Below are 17744 nucleotides of genomic sequence, written 5' to 3' on the forward strand. Positions count from 1 at the left end.
AATAATGAGGGGTATAGATCAGCTACATAGTCAATATCTTTTCCCAAAGGTGGGAGAGTCTAAAATTAAAGGGCATAGGTTTAAGGTGAGAGGGGAGAGATACAAAAGTGTCCAGAGAGGCAATTTTTTCACACACAGGGTAGTGAATGTCTGGAAAAAGCTGCTAGAGGTCGTAGTAGAGACAGGTACAATTTTGTCTTTTAAAAAGCATTTAGACAGTTACACGGGTACGATGGGTATAGAGGAATATGGGCCAAATGTGGGCAATTGGGATTAGCTTAGGGGTTTTATATAAAAAAAAAGGCGTGGATCAAGTTGGGCTGAAGAGCCAGTTTCCATGCTGTAAACCTCTATGACTTCTGTTTAAATAATACTTTGCCATTCTTTTTCTCCATCCAAAGTGGATAGTTTCATATCTGCCAGTGAGCATTTGCTCACCCACTCAACTTGTTTAAATCATCTTGAAGGCTCTTAATATCCTCCTCACCATTCACATTCATACCAAGGTTTCTGTCACCAGCAAACTTGGAAAAATTATGCTTGATTCCCTCATTCAAATCCTTGGCCTTTCCACCTCGGGGTGCAATCAGAATGGAGGCCATCAATGTAAGGCAGTCCAGTCGGCAATTTGGGAGAAACTTCTTCATGCAGAGAGTAGTTAGAATGTGGATCTTGGTAGCTAAGAGGAGTAGCTGAGGTGGTGAACATTGAAGGGGAAGCTAGAGGACACAAAGAATAGAAGGAAATGGGGTTAGATGTAATGGAATGTGAAGAGACTCATGTGGGGCACCTGGGTTGAAGGAATAGTTTGCAATACTTTGTACCTTTATAATAACCTTTTACCAGAGATGTTTCAGACACGGATCAAATGCAAAGTCAGGTTCTGATCCTAACAGCAGCCCTCTTCCCTAAAACAAAGCATCTTCATATATCCTCAGAACTGTGTAGTAAGTTATTGGTAGAAATCATGCATATTTGATCTGAAGAGGTGCATAAGACAAAGCTGGTGAAATGTTTAATACATGACATTACTGATGAACGTGATTCTTTTCCATTTGCGGAAAGTACAAGCGACTCGTCTTTGAAGCAGTCCGGCGCTGTGCACAAATTGGATCAAATAAACTTTCACTTCTTTTGGTTGTTATGTGTGACATTGAGTAATATTCATGAAATGCAAAATGTCGATCTTAATATAAAGAAAGCCTTCCGTGAAATCATGAATATTTTAATAGCGAAACAAAATTGTATTTACAATTATCTACTTCCATACAAGTATCTGGACCAGCTATTCTCACTCGCGTGCTGCATGTTAAAGGGATGATGCTGCAGTGTCAAAGAACCTTGAGAAATACTTTAGCCATTTTAAAAGCAAAGAGCTGCAATCCCTGACCTCTGGTGTTAGCTTGGGTCCGAGCCCACCCCACAGCCATTTAACGGCCCTTGAGCTTTTAATTTGCTAAAGGCAGGACTTCTGCCCCTTTCAGAGAGGACGTTCCACCTCCAAGTGCTGCTGGCCAGTCAAGCAGCTGGCAACCCTCTTGAGCCTGCAGCGCCACTGGGAGCAATGGCCATTACTGAAACTACAGCAAATTCTCTGAAGGTAAGGTGCTAGAGGCCTGGATGACAGAAATCACTGGAGCCAAGATGGTAGACTTCGATAAAAGGAGACTGCAGGGTTGGATAGGACAAAGGAGGAGGAAATAGGGAGGGCAGGGTGAACTATGGGGGGGAGGTCTCTGGGCAGGAGATGCTGACTAGTCCACGCGCCAAACCATCTGCTTCTGCTGAGCAGCCTGGAAACTTTATAAAATCTCAGTGGGATGGGAACAGGGGTAGGTCTGTCAGTGGTCATTTGATGCCTCATCCTGCCATGGGCGAAACATCCATGAGTACAGATGGGGAGGGACAGTCAGGTGCTGGGCATGGCACTGCTCCCGTAGAGCCCAATTGTATGCCCATTCTACTTACTATCCCACCCTGGTAGGGTGGACAGAGGGGGTGTTTGTAAAACCCAGCCTAGAATGCAATGTCAGTGTTGGCAAAATAGTGGGATTGTCACACTGTCGATCATGTATGTCGTGCTTTAATCTTGTGGCTAACAAAACAATGGTTCCACAAGGGATTGGCTGCAGTGCTTCAGCCCGCTAAGTCTGCAGCAGTGTTTCCTTTAAGCTGTACATCAACATCCCTAAGCGCCCATGCAGGCTGCGGACACGTTAGACCCTTTCCACAGGTTCTCAGTGATGAGCCAAAATTTAAAGACCTCATGCATTTATATGACAGCCACGTACAACAAAAGAGATGAGAGGGGACTTTGAGGGGATGTGAATATTCTGCCTCAGTTGGCTATTAAGCATGTGTAAAATGATTCTTAACCCTGTTAGGTGTGAACCTGAAGGATTAAATTGCCCATGACTTGTCACACAAATGAAATTGTATTCATACAATTTATCATCAAACCCTAAAGTACTTCATTTAATCATCTTGAAGTCCTGTCACAGTAATTCAGACCAACAGACCCTGCAGATTAGCAAATGACCAGTTAACCTTTTTTTGGTGGTATTAGTTGAGGGAGAGATGTCAATCTGGACATCTGCATACTGCCTATGCTTCAACCAGTGTTGTTGAGTCTTTCCTGTCCATCTGAATAAGTGCACGGGGCCTCAATTTAATGTTTCACAAGGAAGACTGGGGGGGATTTTCCTGTCGCGCTACCCTCAAGACTGGAAAATTCCACCCAAATCCACGGGCATTTGCATGGTCCATGTCCTGACCATTACAATTCCAGTGGTGAGAGGGATAGAAAAATTTCACCAGCATCTCTGATAATGTGGCCTCCCAGGCATACCGCACAGGAGGAAGTTACAGCGTGCTGAGCTCTAACAGGGTAAAATGAATTTTGTCTTGAAGTCAGTTATTGTAGAACAGATGTTCTGTTGTCCAGTGTCAACAAACCTCATAATTTGCAAATCGTTATCGAGGTTTTTTGCAGCACCGGATATAGTATCTGCTGACTGAAGAAGAGTTTAGGAAGGATATTTCTCCACAGCTTAGCGCAGTCCAAAAGCTATCCATTTAATTCCCACACACTTTCAAATATGATTAAATCTCACATTGAAAATGTTTCTAATGTTTGGAAAATTGGGTTTTGAATCCCACATTGTTTTACACTTGTTCCTGTGATTTGTAATTAATTCATTATTGCTTTTATCTGCCATCAATATGTGCGCAAAATGTTCCCACACTTTATCATTCCATCTTGCCAGCTCTGCAATGTGACTAATGTTCGCTGCTCTCTCTAACGGTAAAATGTGATCGCGGTTTTCAAAATAATTGCTGCAAAAATGTACTGTTTTGACAGATTTCCCACCTGGTTCTGGCAGTAACTCTGCTATTGTCATTAATGGGACTGAAATGGTAATAGCAAAAAATCCATGTTGGTTCATGAACAGCTGCTAAGGAATGATCACTTCTTTCACAGCTGTTATTCACGGTGGCACAGCGGTTAACACTGTTGTCCCCGAGCTCCAGGGACCCGGGTCCAATTCTGGCCTTGTCTGTGTGGAGCTTTCACGTTCTCTCCGTGTCTGTGTGTGTTTCCTCCAGATGCTCTGGTTTTCTCCCACACTCCAAAGATGTTCAATTTTGGTGGATTGGCCAAGCTAAATTGTTCCTTAGTGTCAAAAGATGTGTAGGTTTGATAGATTAGCCATGATAAATGTGTGGGCTTACGGGGATAGGGCAGGGGAGAGAGCCTGGGTAGGATACTCTGCCACAGAGTGGATGCAGACTCAATCAGTCAATTGGCCTCTTTTACACTGTAGGGATTCTTTGAACTGAGTGAAACAGAGAACTTATTCATTCATGGGGTGTGTTTGTCACTAACAAGGTCAGCATTTGTCACCTACCCCAATTTGCCTTTGAGAATGTTGTATCTCCTTAACCCATTGAAGTCCATGTGCCGCAGACAGTATCACAGTGCCTTTGAGGTAGGGTGTTCCAGACTTCTGACCCAGTAATGATGAAGGAACGGCAGGGCATGTCCAAGTCAGGATGTTATGTAAACTTGGCACTTAAACTTGGATAAAAATATGTAGGGATAAAGAGATAGGGCCTGGGTGGGATTGTGGTCGGTGCAGACTCGAATGGGCTGAAGGGTCTCAACTGCACTCTAGGGTTCTATGATTTTTTTTATGTAGCACCCTGTCACATTCCAGCAAGTAAATTAAATTTTAAGTGCAGCTAATATGGTGATTTAGGTAAACACAGCATCCAGTGCCTGTATGGCGGCATGATAGGGATAGAATATAAAAGCAGGGAGGTCTTGCTGCGACTGTACAGGGCATTGGTGAGGCCGCAGCTGGAGTACTGTGTGCAGTTTTGGTCGCTGCACTTGTGCAAGGATATCTTGGCCTTGGAGGGAGTGCAGAGGAGGTTCACTAGGCTGATACCGGAGATGAGCAGGTTGGACTATGAAGAGAGACTAAATAGACTGGGTCTATACTCGTTGGAGTTTAGAAGGATGAGGGGGGATCTTATAGAGACGTATAAGATAATGAAAGGGATGGATAGGGTAGAGGTAAAGAGGTTCTTCCCGCTCAGAAAGGATAGCAGGACTAGAGGGCACAGCCTCAAGATAAGGGGGGGGGGGGTGCAGTTTAGAACGGAGTTGAGGAGGAACTTCTTCACTCAAAGGGTGGTGAATCTCTGGAATTCTCTGCCCGTTGAAGTGGTGGAGGCTACCTCGCTAAATATATTTAAGACACGGGTAGATAGGAGGAAACCTGTGCAGACACGGGGAGAATGTACAGACACCACACAGACAGTGACCCAAGCCGGGAATCGAACCCTGGTCCCTGGTGCTGTGAGGCAGCTGTGCTAATCATTGTACCACTGTGCTGCCCTAACTGTAATGGAGTGCCATTCTAAGTTATATGATGAATTTTGCAGAGCACCTTGAACCCACAACTTTATGATTTAGCTTGAAGAGTATTGCCAACTGAATCAAACTGACACTTATTCTCCTGTTCCTGTCTCCCTGCACAGTCAGAAAGAGCTATTCTGAAACTCATGAGAATGAAATCTGTTCAGATTAACAATGGAATACAATGTTTTCCATTAGAAGTGACATGAAACCCTTTAGCCCCTCTGTTATTTGTTCATTATTCCCGCTGCAGACTTGAAACTCTAACAGCCATTGTTTGATTAGCCCATAACTCACACTTTTTCCTTCCTGCAAACTGTTGCCATGCGTATAATGAAACCAGAAAGCTTTATTATCGGGCTGTCAGATGCCTGGCACATTTCCTCTTAATCAGATGGTGAACCACCTCCTTGGCAAGTCTTAGTCCTGAGCACCTTGTGAGGTTACCGTGGCATCGCTTTTTGAATCAGCTGGAGTACTTAATTATGCTTTTGTCATGATTAATAAAAGTGTCAGATTGCATGCAGAGCTGCGAGCATCTATTTTGAGATTGCTACCTCCCAACCTGGTCCATGCGAAAGGTGTCAGCGATTCACTAATGGTAGCTGGAGCCGTGCGCACGTTGCCACAGTCACTTTCAGTTCCACCACACATTTGAAACTGGCCTGCACTGCTGATATTTATTCACAGCTTGCTACCAACTCCAACGTCACTGCACAATCTGTCCATTTGTTTGCTGAAACCTTGGCAACCAGGAGAAGAATTCCTTGCATCATCATTTCACATGACTATGGTTTTATTTAATAATGTGAAAATACTTGCATTTACGTAGCACCTTTCACAACCTCGAGGCAATTTTCAGTCAATTATGTACTTCTGAATCACAGTCACTGTTCCACTGTAGGACAGGAAGTCTAGAATTATAGTTACTCAAATTGCAAAACACAGGAGGTGGGTGATTTTCCACAAGTGCTTTAGCTCCAGGAACATTGCATCTAATCAGTGTTTTGGTGTTAAACTTGCAGTTAGTGGTTTCCGTGCCTGCTGGCAGGTTTAAACTATGATAATCATCAATTAGCCCCAAAATTGTGTTAAATTGACACTCTTCAAGTAGGCATTTTGTATTAGCACAGAACCCAATTATTGTGCGTTTTTCACGCTTTGACCATAATAGCCCACTGTTGGTGTGCAACCTTGTCCTCAGCACTCTTCTGTAATGAGGCAATATTTATGGTCTCTCAGGGGATGCTGGAAAGAATCGCTGCCTTCGCTGGATAAACCGTCATCTTAATGCCTTCATGAGACCATTGCATAAAACACAAACTGTTCCACTTCTGTGATTGTTAGAAGTGATGCAATTGTCACCATAAGTTGGGACAATGCAGTGAAAATTAAAGAAGGGATAAAATAAAAATAATTGGCACGTGCTGGCAATTTGACCAAAAGCAATAAAAATTAGAAATTGGTATCTCCAATTGCAGCATTAGTGGGGTGATTGAGGAATTTCTACCATTTCTTTTTGCAATAATATTGTATTTTTTGGACTAAACCTTCATCACAATACCTTTTCCATCTGCTATAAATTAATTCAATGTTCCTGCTGACTGGGCAGTGGTTGCCTGGTCTGTGAGGTCCAATCGAAGATTGCATTTGGCTGTCTATTGGTGTTAGTGCAGCCCAGATATTTCAGTTTCAATCCTTTCTCCTCTAAAGTGCAAGGTTCCCATTAATTATTTCCATTCAGATCCAATGATAGTCCCAAACTCTGAGAAGGCATTTGCCACAGATTCATAGAACATAGAACACTACAGCACAAACAGGCCCTTCGGCCCACGAGTTGCACTGATCACATCAATACCTACCAATCCATAGACCTATCTATAACCCCCAATCCCATTAAATCCCATATACTCATCCAGAAGTCTTTTAAAAGACCCCAGCGAGTTCGCCTCCACCACCACTGATGGCAGCCGATTCCATTCACTCACCACCCTCTGAGTGAAAAACTTACCCCTAACATCACTTCTGTACTTGCCTCCCCGCACCTTAAATCTGTGTCCTCTCGTAGTGACCATTTCAACCCGGGGAAATAGCCTCTGAGAATCCACCCTATCTATTCCTCTCAACATTTTATAAACGTCTATCAGGTCGCCTCTCAACCTTCGTCTCTCCAGGGAGAAGAGTCCCAGCTCCCTCAACCTATCTTCATAAGGCATGCCTCCCAATCCAGGCAACATCCTTGTAAATCTCCTCTGTACCCTTTCAATAGCTTCTACGTCCTTCCTATAGTGAGGTGACCAGAACTGCGCACAGTACTCCAAGTGAGGCCTGACAAGGGTCTTATAAAGTTGCAATTCAAATGATAAAATCTCAGCAATCTTTAAGAATCCTTTTTTGGAAGTCTTTTTTTGTTGCAGCCTTCTCGTTCTAACAAGCTCTCTGGTCTCCAAAGATGCTCCTTTGTCATTGAATAGAAAAGGCCAAAACAATCGCTGGAATTCCTGAAAGCATGAGCTTGAATTGAGCTCTCTTGAGTTCATAAGTGTAGGAATAAAGAGATGTTAGGCAGGATTTTCTACACCGCCTGCATGGTACGTTTTGTGGTGGTGGAGTCGGCCCACCTTTGGCCAGCAGTGGGATTTTCCACTCCCGCTATCAACAGGGTTTCCCATTCACACCCTCCGCCAACAGGGAAATGGCCAGTAAATTCTGCCCTTTCTCTCAGCTCATCTTACCACCTATTCTCAGGGCACAATCTCACTCCCAAACAACTTATTCTTTTTCCAAACCCAAGCTGCTTCTCCATAAAATTCATGACCATCAATTGATTTTTATTGTTAGAATCATAGAATTCCTACGGTGCAGAAGGCAGCCATTTGGCCCATCAAGCCTGCATCAACATCAATCCCACCCTGGCCCTATCCCCGTAACCCCAAGTGTTTAACTTGCTAGTCTCCCTGACAATTTAGCATGGCCAATCTGCATCTTGGACTGCGCAAAGCAACCGGAGCACCTGGAGGAAACCCATGCACTCGCAGGGAGAATGTGCAAACTCCACACAGTCAGTCACCCAAGGCCGGAATTGCACCCCGGTCCCTGGAGTGTGAGGCAGCAGTGCTAACCACTGTGTCACCTTGCCACCACTTCAAGCATGTCCTTCGATCATTGTATGTTGCATTGTTGACATTGTATGTTGTATGCTAAGGAGGAAGGGTTGCTACAAGATGTACAAATGCTTGGTTATTATACCACATCTGGAGTATCAAGTACAGCTGTGTGCCTGGCACTTCAGGGAGCATAGAATGACTTTGGAAGGAAGCACAGATCCACCTGAAGGTTACCAGGATTTCTACAGGTGGATTATAAGCGATTCCATGCATTCAGCTTGTACCCCCTGGAATATAGATGATTAAGAATTTGTTTGATGAAGCTTTTTAAGGATTTTGAAAGGGTAGCTGGAAGGAACTTTTCTTCACTGATAATGAAGTCTAAGATCAGCAGAAATTCAGGGAAGAAGTTAAGGAACACTTCTTCATGAAAAGAATGGTAAAACTTGGAACCTCTTCTCTCAAAAAAAAAGCAGATCCTAGCTCAATGGGTTTTAATTCTGAAATTGTTAGATGTTTGCATAACAAAGGTGTAAAAGACTATGGAGTGAAGGCAGGTGGATGGAGTTGAGATACAGGTTAGCCATGATGTTGATTGAATGGCAGAGCAGGTGGAACGGGTTGAATGGTCTACTCCTGTTCCTATACAGAACAGATTAAAGCCATTGGACAGGATTTTCCAGTCTCCCTGTGGCATGTTGTCTGGTGTGAAGGCGACTTGCCATTGGCACTACCTTCCAGGCTCACCGCTGTTTTCTGCATTTTGCAAGGCTCGCCCAGCCTGCCACCAAGGAACCCTGTGTGAGAGGTTGCCTTCTGCGGTTATTGGAAGTTCCCGCTAACATGCAGGGCCAGAAAAGCCCACCCATAGTATGCAGAAAAGCAGCGAGTAAAATATTTAATCCTGACAACAAGTACACTCGCTTTAGTTTCTTTAATAATATGTCTTGACTTAAGACATAAGAACATAAGAAATAGGAGCAGGAGTAGGCCATCTAGCTCTTCGAGCCTGCCCCGCCATTCAATAAGGTCATGGCTGATCTGTCGTGGCTCAGTTCCACATTCCCGCCCTCTCCCCATAACCCTTAATCCCCTCTCTTATCAAAAACCCATCAACCCGCTTCTTAAAAATATTTAGCGAGGCAGCCTCCACCACTTCAACGGGCAGAGAATTCCAGAGATTCACCACCCTTTGAGTGAAGAAGTTCCTCCTCAACTCCGTTCTAAACCGCCTCCCCTTTATCTTGAGGCTGTGCCCCCTAGTCCTACTGTCTTTTTTGAGCGGGAAGAGTCTCTCCACCTCTATCCTATCCATCCCATTCATCATCTTATACGTCTCAATGAGATCTCCCCTCATTCTTCTAAACTCTAACGAGTACAAGCCTAGTTTATTCAGCCTCTCCTCATAGCTCAATCCCCTCAACTCCGGTATCAGCCTAGTAAACCTCCTCTGCACTCCCTCCAAGGCCAAAATATCCTTGCGCAGGTGCGGCGCCCAAAACTGCACACAGTACTCCAGCTGCGGCCTCACCAATGCCCTATACAGCTGCAGCAAGACCTCCCTACTTTTATATTCAATCCCCCTCGCTATGAAGGCCAGCATCCCATTCGCCTTCCTGACCACCTGCTGCACCTGCAAGCTGGGTTTTTGCGACTCATGCACAAGGACCCCGAGGTCCCTCTGCACCGTCGCCTGCTGCAGTTTTTCGCCCCGTAAGTAATAGTCCTTCCTACCATTATTCTTACCAAAGTGGACCACCTCACACTTGCCAACATTAAATTCCATTTGCCATTTCCTGGCCCATTCGCCCAGACCACAGACGCACATGGATTCAGGCAGATAGAAGGGGGTGATTTAAAATAATTTTACACTCCTTTTTTTTTTGACATGTTTCTCATCTCTTCTCACTGCAGAGGGCAAGCTTCTCGAGCTATTAGCGCTATTGTCTTGTAACCAGTGGCTTGGGAGATTCGTACAGACAGCCTGAGATGGCCAGCTCTTTATTGCGCACTTGTCCTTGCTGTCCCAACCATAAATTAGTATTCAGTTAGCATCTGTTTCAATAGACAGATGCTGTTTGTGTCAACTGATTAGCATTGATCCAGGAGCAAGCTTTCTGGATGCTCCATGGGGATAAGAAACAGGCGAGCGTGCATACTCCTAAGGTTTGGTTTCACATTTTTGAATTGCTTTTGATTTTGGAATCCTGCTGCAGCGATAGTCTCCATTAGTTCTGAACATGTATCTTGGAATCCACTTCATTTAAATATCTTGGCTTTTGTCATCTGCAGGAAGTCAGGACTCAGATGTGCCCTTGGGAAGGGTATAGCTGAACTAATCTTCAACAGAGAACAAATGTACCACAAAGGCTGTGTTGAGAAATTGAAGTTACTTGCTCTATCAAGTTTTATATAATGTGCTTGCTTAGAACCTTCCTCTTTTTCTCCAATGGTTTCCATACTAACTCTCCATGCTAATGCAACATCATTTATACACATGGCATTAGCCAGATCTGGATGAATGTGGAACAATTCCAACAGGCTAGAATTATAGATCGGCAACGGCATACATTTTATGCTGATGCAAAGCCATCACCCAAATCTAATTGAGGCAGTGAATGCAAGTGTGCCTCTAGGGTGTCTCTTCACTCCATTGACTCTTCAGGAATATTCAAATTTAGCTAGTGCTTAACGACACTGATTTCCCTGGCTAGGCTGCAGAGCTAACAGCGTAATTCAGATCTGCTGATCTGGTTTCACATTAGAACAAGTGGCAACACTTTGTTCAAATCTTCAACCAATTTGTTGATATTTTCAATTTAAGCACAATTTGCTGCTGTTTCCAGCGATCAGTCAGGATTGACTGTGGCCAATTTGGTGCGTGTGTTTACTTCAATCATGATATAAGGTGGGATATAACATTCCACCAAGACATGTAGCATGCACCAGTCCAGATCAGGTAGGCGAACAGGAACATGGAAATAGCTCTTCTTCTTCCTCTCAAGATCTTCGCTATTGTCTCCCGTACTGAGGTCTCCTACAGCCTCTTAATATATACCCCTTTCCTTGGATGGAGTGTTATCAAGGCCTTTTTGCCCTTTATAGGTTCCCCAATACAAAGCACACAATAAAAAGGTATAAAATTCCAGTAAGCATCTTGAAGTTACCTGAAAGTACTAACACAATTTTGGAGTATGGTTATTTGTTTTAAGTATGTATCGAGTTGCTGTTCCACAATTGGTCTCATGAAAACACTACAGAGAAGAAAGAAGCTCACTGACCCATCAAACCTGCACTGACAACAATCCCACCCAGGCCCAAGCCCTGTAACCCCACATACTCACCCTGCTAATCCCCCTGATGCTAAGAGGCAATTTAGCATGGCCAATCAACCTAACCCACACATCTTTCGAATATGGGAGGAAACAGGAACATCTGGAGGAAACCCACGCAGACACGGGGAGAATTTGCAAGCTCCACACAGTCAACTAAGGCTGGAATGGATCCCGGGTCACTGGCGCTGTGAGGCAGCAGCACTAAGCACTGTGCTACATTCTGAATATGTTCCCTTTGAGCTAGCAATGTACAGTGAAAAGCACCTAATAATGATTATAATAATAATAGTTTGTTTTTAGAGTTCTTAATCATTTTCCAGTGAAACAAAATTTACTGTGTGTGTGTGTGTGTGTGTGTGTGTGTGTGTGTGTGTGTGTGTATACACGTGTGTATGTGTCATATTAATTTGGGATAAAGAGGTTTGGAAGTTATGAACAAATGCACGTTCTCTTCTTCTATATCTTTAAAGAAGTACCCCTCTCACACGAGTGCTGTAATATATCAGCATCCTTATTAATGTACAAAATGTGCCCATGCCTATATTGTTATGGGAAGGACATGGGGAGTGTTCCTTATACTATATTTGCAAATCTTGAGCAGGAATAACGCTTCAAATTTAACTTCAACTGTTATTTCCTCAGGAATTCATATTGCTAACTCTAGTAATTGTTCTGGAAAACGTACAGTCTGCACCACATTTACAGCAGAGGAGACTAACTTTCTTCGAGTTTGTTTGCTACCCTTGGGCAGCAAACAGCCTTTCCAAGCTTATCAGGTAGACCTTGGAGAAAAATAACTAGGGCAAATTAATACTCCAATTTGTTTATAACTTCTGTGAGACCAGTGTTGCCTGTATCGTCAGACAGAATATTGATATACTTAAAATAAATGTCAGCCATGTTCTGTAGAATGCAGGGCCATCAGGTTGGTAGAGCTTCCTGTTATGTGTCAGATTGGTATAGAAATAATCACTTTCCTTAATCCAATTATCCTTTAGATTGTTGCCCCCTTTGTAAAGTTGGAAACTCTGCAAATGAATGCAGAGTATAGTTATTTATTCTACTTTATTTCCTATTTATCTTTTTTCTTTCTACTTTCTGTCCTGAAAGCATTGATTCCTTATTGTTTATGGTCACAGAGGAACTGGCAGTAGAGTCATTGGTGCTGCAGTTTACGAATACTAGATGCTATAGCGGTGTGCAGCAAGGTAACACCATCATGAACAGCATGACACCACACATGGAGGGAACCTCATTATAAACATAGATGACATCAGTGTGTAGGGGGGCTGGCATGGCAATGACCAAATGTGGAGGTTCAGCACCATTTGATAGACATCAAGGGGTGTGGTGGGAAAAGAATTGTGTTTTCAGTGGAGGAGATCTTAAGAGTTTTTGCAGTTCCTGCTACTCTCGCATCTGTGCAGTGCACTCTTACCTTCATCAGAGATCTTTGCCTCACCACCTTCGGTGAAATGAGCTCCGTAGCTGCATTCCATCTCAAGGGAGTCGATCACGTAGTACCAGTCGATTGGGCTCCCCACTGCATGTTGTTGGCGCTCTTCCACATTACAGCTTCTCTTCACCTGAGAGAAAAGAACTGATTTCATCATTGATGCTCCCTCTCCCTGCAGTACTATTTCAGCCTAGATGCCCGGACGCTCAACCACTACTCCCCTCCCCCCCACCCTCCCACGTCCCCTGTTCAAAGAACCATGTTGTGGGGCACTGCAATGTGGCACACCACCCAACAATGCACTCAGGCCAGGTGGTCAGATTCCCAACCTTGGCTGGCACAGACTTCAGTGCAAGTTGGCACACAAACTCTTACACACCTGAGGAAGATGGGGAATGGCCAAACAAATACAGCACTCCTTGCAATTCCGTATCACCTCTGCACTCACCCTTGCTGAATGCTGAAGTTTGTTGAACCTTCTGTGGCTCTGTGTCCACTTTTGGTGCACCGTGTCGTGCCCGATGATCTGGGCAATCATCTCTGCTCATGCCGCCTTTGTGAAACGTGGCGGCTTCCACTTATCATTATTGGGCAAGAAGACATCACAAGCAAAGCTGACCTCTGCTACGAGGACGCCCAGGCACTTGTCTGTGAAGCAGAGGGCAAAATTCCCTCTGAACCTGCACACCCGCCTTCTGTGCCTGCTGGGTGCTGAGGCCACTAACTGTGCAGGTATTTCTTCTTTAACCTTGTGAAGAACCTCCCGCAGCCTTCCTCATAATTCCTGCTAGCCTTCAGGATGCTGCCTGCAGTGTTCATAAAAAAAACTCCACTGGGTCTCCATTGTGCCTGACTCATTTTTGCCCAGTCCCTGCCTGTTTCTTGCAGCCTTCCCAGGATATGTTACTTGGTGGGCACCCAGCGTGAAATTTCATTGACAAGTTGGTCTCACCCAGGAACAGATTCTACATCCTCTTCCAGGCCTGCCACCTTCACGTGCCTGATAAGTGCAACGTTTAGGCCACAAAATCAACCAACAAGAGCTGTAAATATCAACAATAGAATTACTAAGAACTAACTCCAAAAATCTGCAGGCTAGGTTGATTGGCCATGAAATTCATAGAATGCTGCAGTGCAGAAGGAGGCCATTTGGCCCATTGAGTCTGCACTGACCACGATCCCACCCAGACCCTATCCCCATATATTTACCGGAATCCCCTGACACCAAGGGGCAATTTAGCATGGCCAATCCCCCTTAGCCACACATCTTTGGACTTCACACTGTCCAAATTGACCCTTAGTACGAGGGGGATTAGCAAGATAAATACATGGGGCTACGGAGAGAGGGCATGGGTGGGATTGTTGTTGGTGCAGGATCAATGGACCGAATGGCCTCCTTTTGCACTGTAAGGATTCTATTCTATGATTCTATGATACTGATGCTTTGGAAAAAATGACAGCAGTGACTATGATCTTAAATTGTTGACCTCAATGTTGAGACTGGAAAGGCTATAAAGTGCCTTATAGAAACACGCAATGTTGTTTCCTAAGCTGGCATTGACCTTCTTTATAACAGTGTAAAGATTAGAGAGATTAGAGTGGAAATGGGACAGTGAACAGACAGAATGAAAGTGTTCAGCAAGTGATCTGTCAATCTGCGTTTGGTTTTGCCAATGTAGAGGAGATTGCATTGTGAGTAATGAATGTAATTCACCTGGCGGGAGTGTTTGGGACCTTGTATGGGGGAAGGGAGGCAGGGGAACAGGGCAGGTAATGTATCTTCTGCACTTGTATCGAAAAAGGTATGGATTGTTGGTGATGAAGGAGTGAACAAGGGGGGCATGGAGGGAATGGCTCCTTGGGTATGCTGAAAGTGGGGGAGGGGGAAGATGTGTTTGATAGTTGCATCTTGGGGAAATGGCAGAGCAGGCTGGTGGGATGGAAGGTGGGGAGCCCTAACATGGTCCTGAGAGGGAGGGGTGAGAGTAGAAGTGAGGCAGATATAGGATGAACTATGTTGAGGCCCTGGTCAGTGATGTTGGAGGGGAATCCTTTTTTAATGAAAAAGGAAGACATTTTCATAACCCGAGGACTTCAAACAGGTACTTGTAGTCACTGTTATAAGGATAGATCGTAGTGAAACTATACATGCAAAGACCCCCTATTGAGCAATGAGACACACCATTAAGCTTTCTTTTCTGTGATATTGACTGAGTAACAAATATTGGCCAGGATGCTGGGGGAACCACCCTACTGTTCTTCAAAATTTGTCATAAGATCTTTTAGTTCAAGAGGTTAGAAATGGCCTTGGTTCAATACGTAATATGAAATGTCTGCATGAGCACTTCCTTGGTACATACTACAGCATCAGCCTGAGATCTCTGCACCAGGGTTTAAGCCCACGAACTTCAGATGCAGAGGTGAGAGTGCTACTCTCTGAGCAAGGCTGACATCCTAGGCATTTGGATTAAATGGCTGAAGGATTCAAAACAAAAATGGGATTATTGGGATCTCTGTGCAGCCTTGTGTATTTGTTGAGAGAGTGAAGTGATGGGTGTCCAGGCCCGAACAGTTAAACTGCTCACACTTAAAGCTGGCAATCATTTAAAGTCATTCAATGATGGCTGATTCCATAGCTGCCATTTAGAGCAAATTGAGAGTGTCGGCTATTATAGGAGGGAGAAGAAGGTATTTAGTTTGTGGCTTGTACCTCATTATAGTACAATTTCATTGTATATTTAATCACCTCAGAGTGCCTGATTACAGCTTGCACTAGTCATCTGGAGCCGCATTATGCGAAGGTAATAAGACCAGGTCCTTGGAAGGGATGACAGTAATGCTGAATGGACTGCATTCCAATGTATCTGAGGAATCTTGAATTCTTTTGCATGATGCATGGGGCAAACACTCCAGTGTCTCTTGTTGAAAGCTGCTTTTTCTTTCCCAATGATGGCGAGATGAATGTTAATAAAATTGGGAAGTAGAAATGAAGGTTGTTACAGGACCAAACGGGATGTCCAAGGAAGAATTCTCTGCTCTGTCACTTTGGTGACCAGAGGTGGTGGATCCAATGCAAATCCAAAATGAAGAGGAGGGAAAATGGGAACAGGATTGGAACAGTGAAGAGATCATGGGAATGCCGACCACCTTTCCCAAGTATAAGACCCGACTGAGGAGCAAGGAAAAAGGTGACGATGGTCTGCATCTATCCTGCCAAAGACAGCTCGGACTTAGATTGCTGATTTCTTTAATAGGAATATATAGGATTGCAACGGCGTTACATTCCATCAACCTTTAACGTATAACTAATTACATTAATAACTTCTTAAAATATTTAGCATTTCTTAACCCTTGTATAGAATCCCTACAGTGGAGAAGGAGACCATTCGACCCATCGAGTCTGTCCCAACCACAATCCCATTCAGGCCCTATCCCTACAACTCCTCATATTTATCCTGCTAATCTCCCTGATGCTCGGGTCAATTTAGCACAGCCATAGCCAATCAACCGAATCGGTGCATCTTTGGACCGTGGAAGGAAACCCACGCAGACACGAGGAGAAAGTGCAAAATCCCCACAGGCAGTCACCCAAGGCTGGAATTGAACACTGGTTCCTGACGCTATGAGGCAGCAGTGCTTACCTCTGTGCTGCCCCAACATTTGTCTTTTTATGGTTTAAATCAAGCAGGTTAACCTGAATACATATTTAGTTATTTAGTCATGACTTACTCCTGTCTTATTCAACAGTAATAGCGCTAACCTTATATTGCCCAACATGTATAGCGGGCATAATGAGTTAGCGGCCACTAGCCAGCTATAAATCAGAGGGAGTGCATTGCCATTTTTGCAGACATTTGACTTCTTTACGATTTTTACATTCAGTGCAACATTATCAGCAACAGATTATTCTATTTTACGTGATGCTATTGACTATTCTATCAGTGATAGACACTGGATAGAAATAATTGTATCCTGTCTCTCCTAATCGGAAGTGTTTGGGACATTGGCGCTTGCAGCTTCCTCCATGGACGTAACCCTCAAGCTAAGCCCACAATGTTTGCCCATTTTACCAATTCACCCAAATGTCCTCCATTCTAATTATAATACATCCAAATTTGAAATGAGCGCAAATGGGTATTAACCAGCATAGGGAATTGCAGTCCAAGAAAATGCCAAACACAATACTGGTACATTTTCTTCTTCATATTTCTTCTTTAAATATGAAAATGATCTCAGTTTCATCTCATTTAACTATCATTTGTGCACAGCAGAAACAACTGAACCTGCAATTAGGGAAGGCTTCCAACTTTTAATGTGACTTATATTATGTCATTAAAATGCATTAAAAAGAAATAGAAATTATGGAGCAGGTTTTGGTGAGGATTTTTTAAAAATGCTCTAAAAATTGAATCAAAATCATTCCAATAATCTCCTCTATTGAGCTCCTGTTTCCATCCTCCCTCATCTTCTGGGCTTGCATTGGACTCTTCCCCCTCTCCTGGGACTTGGAGGTAAACTTCCAGATGTTGGTGTTCCCAAGTTCCTTCTGTCCTTGTCTTCATAGATGGTAGTCCACGTGGGTTTGGTAGCTGCTACCTCAGAAGCATTGGTGAGTTCCTGCAGTACATCTTGTAGATGGTACACACTGCTGTCACTGTGCATCAGTGGTGGAGGGAGTGAATGGTTGTGGGAGGGGTGCCAATCAAGTGGGCCACTTTATCCAACAAAGTGTCCAGTTTCTTGAGTGTTCTTGGAGTTGCACTCATCCAGGATTGGTGCCGGATGGTTTCATTCCTTATTGATCCATTTGTAGTGGTTGAATATAACTGAGTGGCTTGCTAGGCCATTTCAGAGGACATTTAAGAGTCAACCATATTATTGTGGTCTGGAGTCACATGTTAGCCAGATTAGGTGAGGAAAGC

General features: G+C 43.9%; 1 long non-coding RNA gene across 1 annotated transcript in view; it reads right to left on the reverse strand.

The window, feature by feature from the left end:
* The window catches only part of LOC145357976 (uncharacterized), a 48230-nt gene that overhangs the window by 17466 nt on the left and 13020 nt on the right, over positions 1-17744 (reverse strand). Inside the window, exon 2 of the long non-coding RNA XR_013889403.1 lies at positions 12805-12952. This is a non-coding gene — a long non-coding RNA (uncharacterized LOC145357976). The remainder of the gene's footprint in view (positions 1-12804; positions 12953-17744) is intronic.

This window comes from Carcharhinus amblyrhynchos, chromosome 24 (assembly GCF_965287045.1).
Source record: "Carcharhinus amblyrhynchos chromosome 24, sCarAmb.v2.hapA, whole genome shotgun sequence".
Classification (NCBI taxonomy): domain Eukaryota; kingdom Metazoa; phylum Chordata; class Chondrichthyes; order Carcharhiniformes; family Carcharhinidae; genus Carcharhinus; species Carcharhinus amblyrhynchos.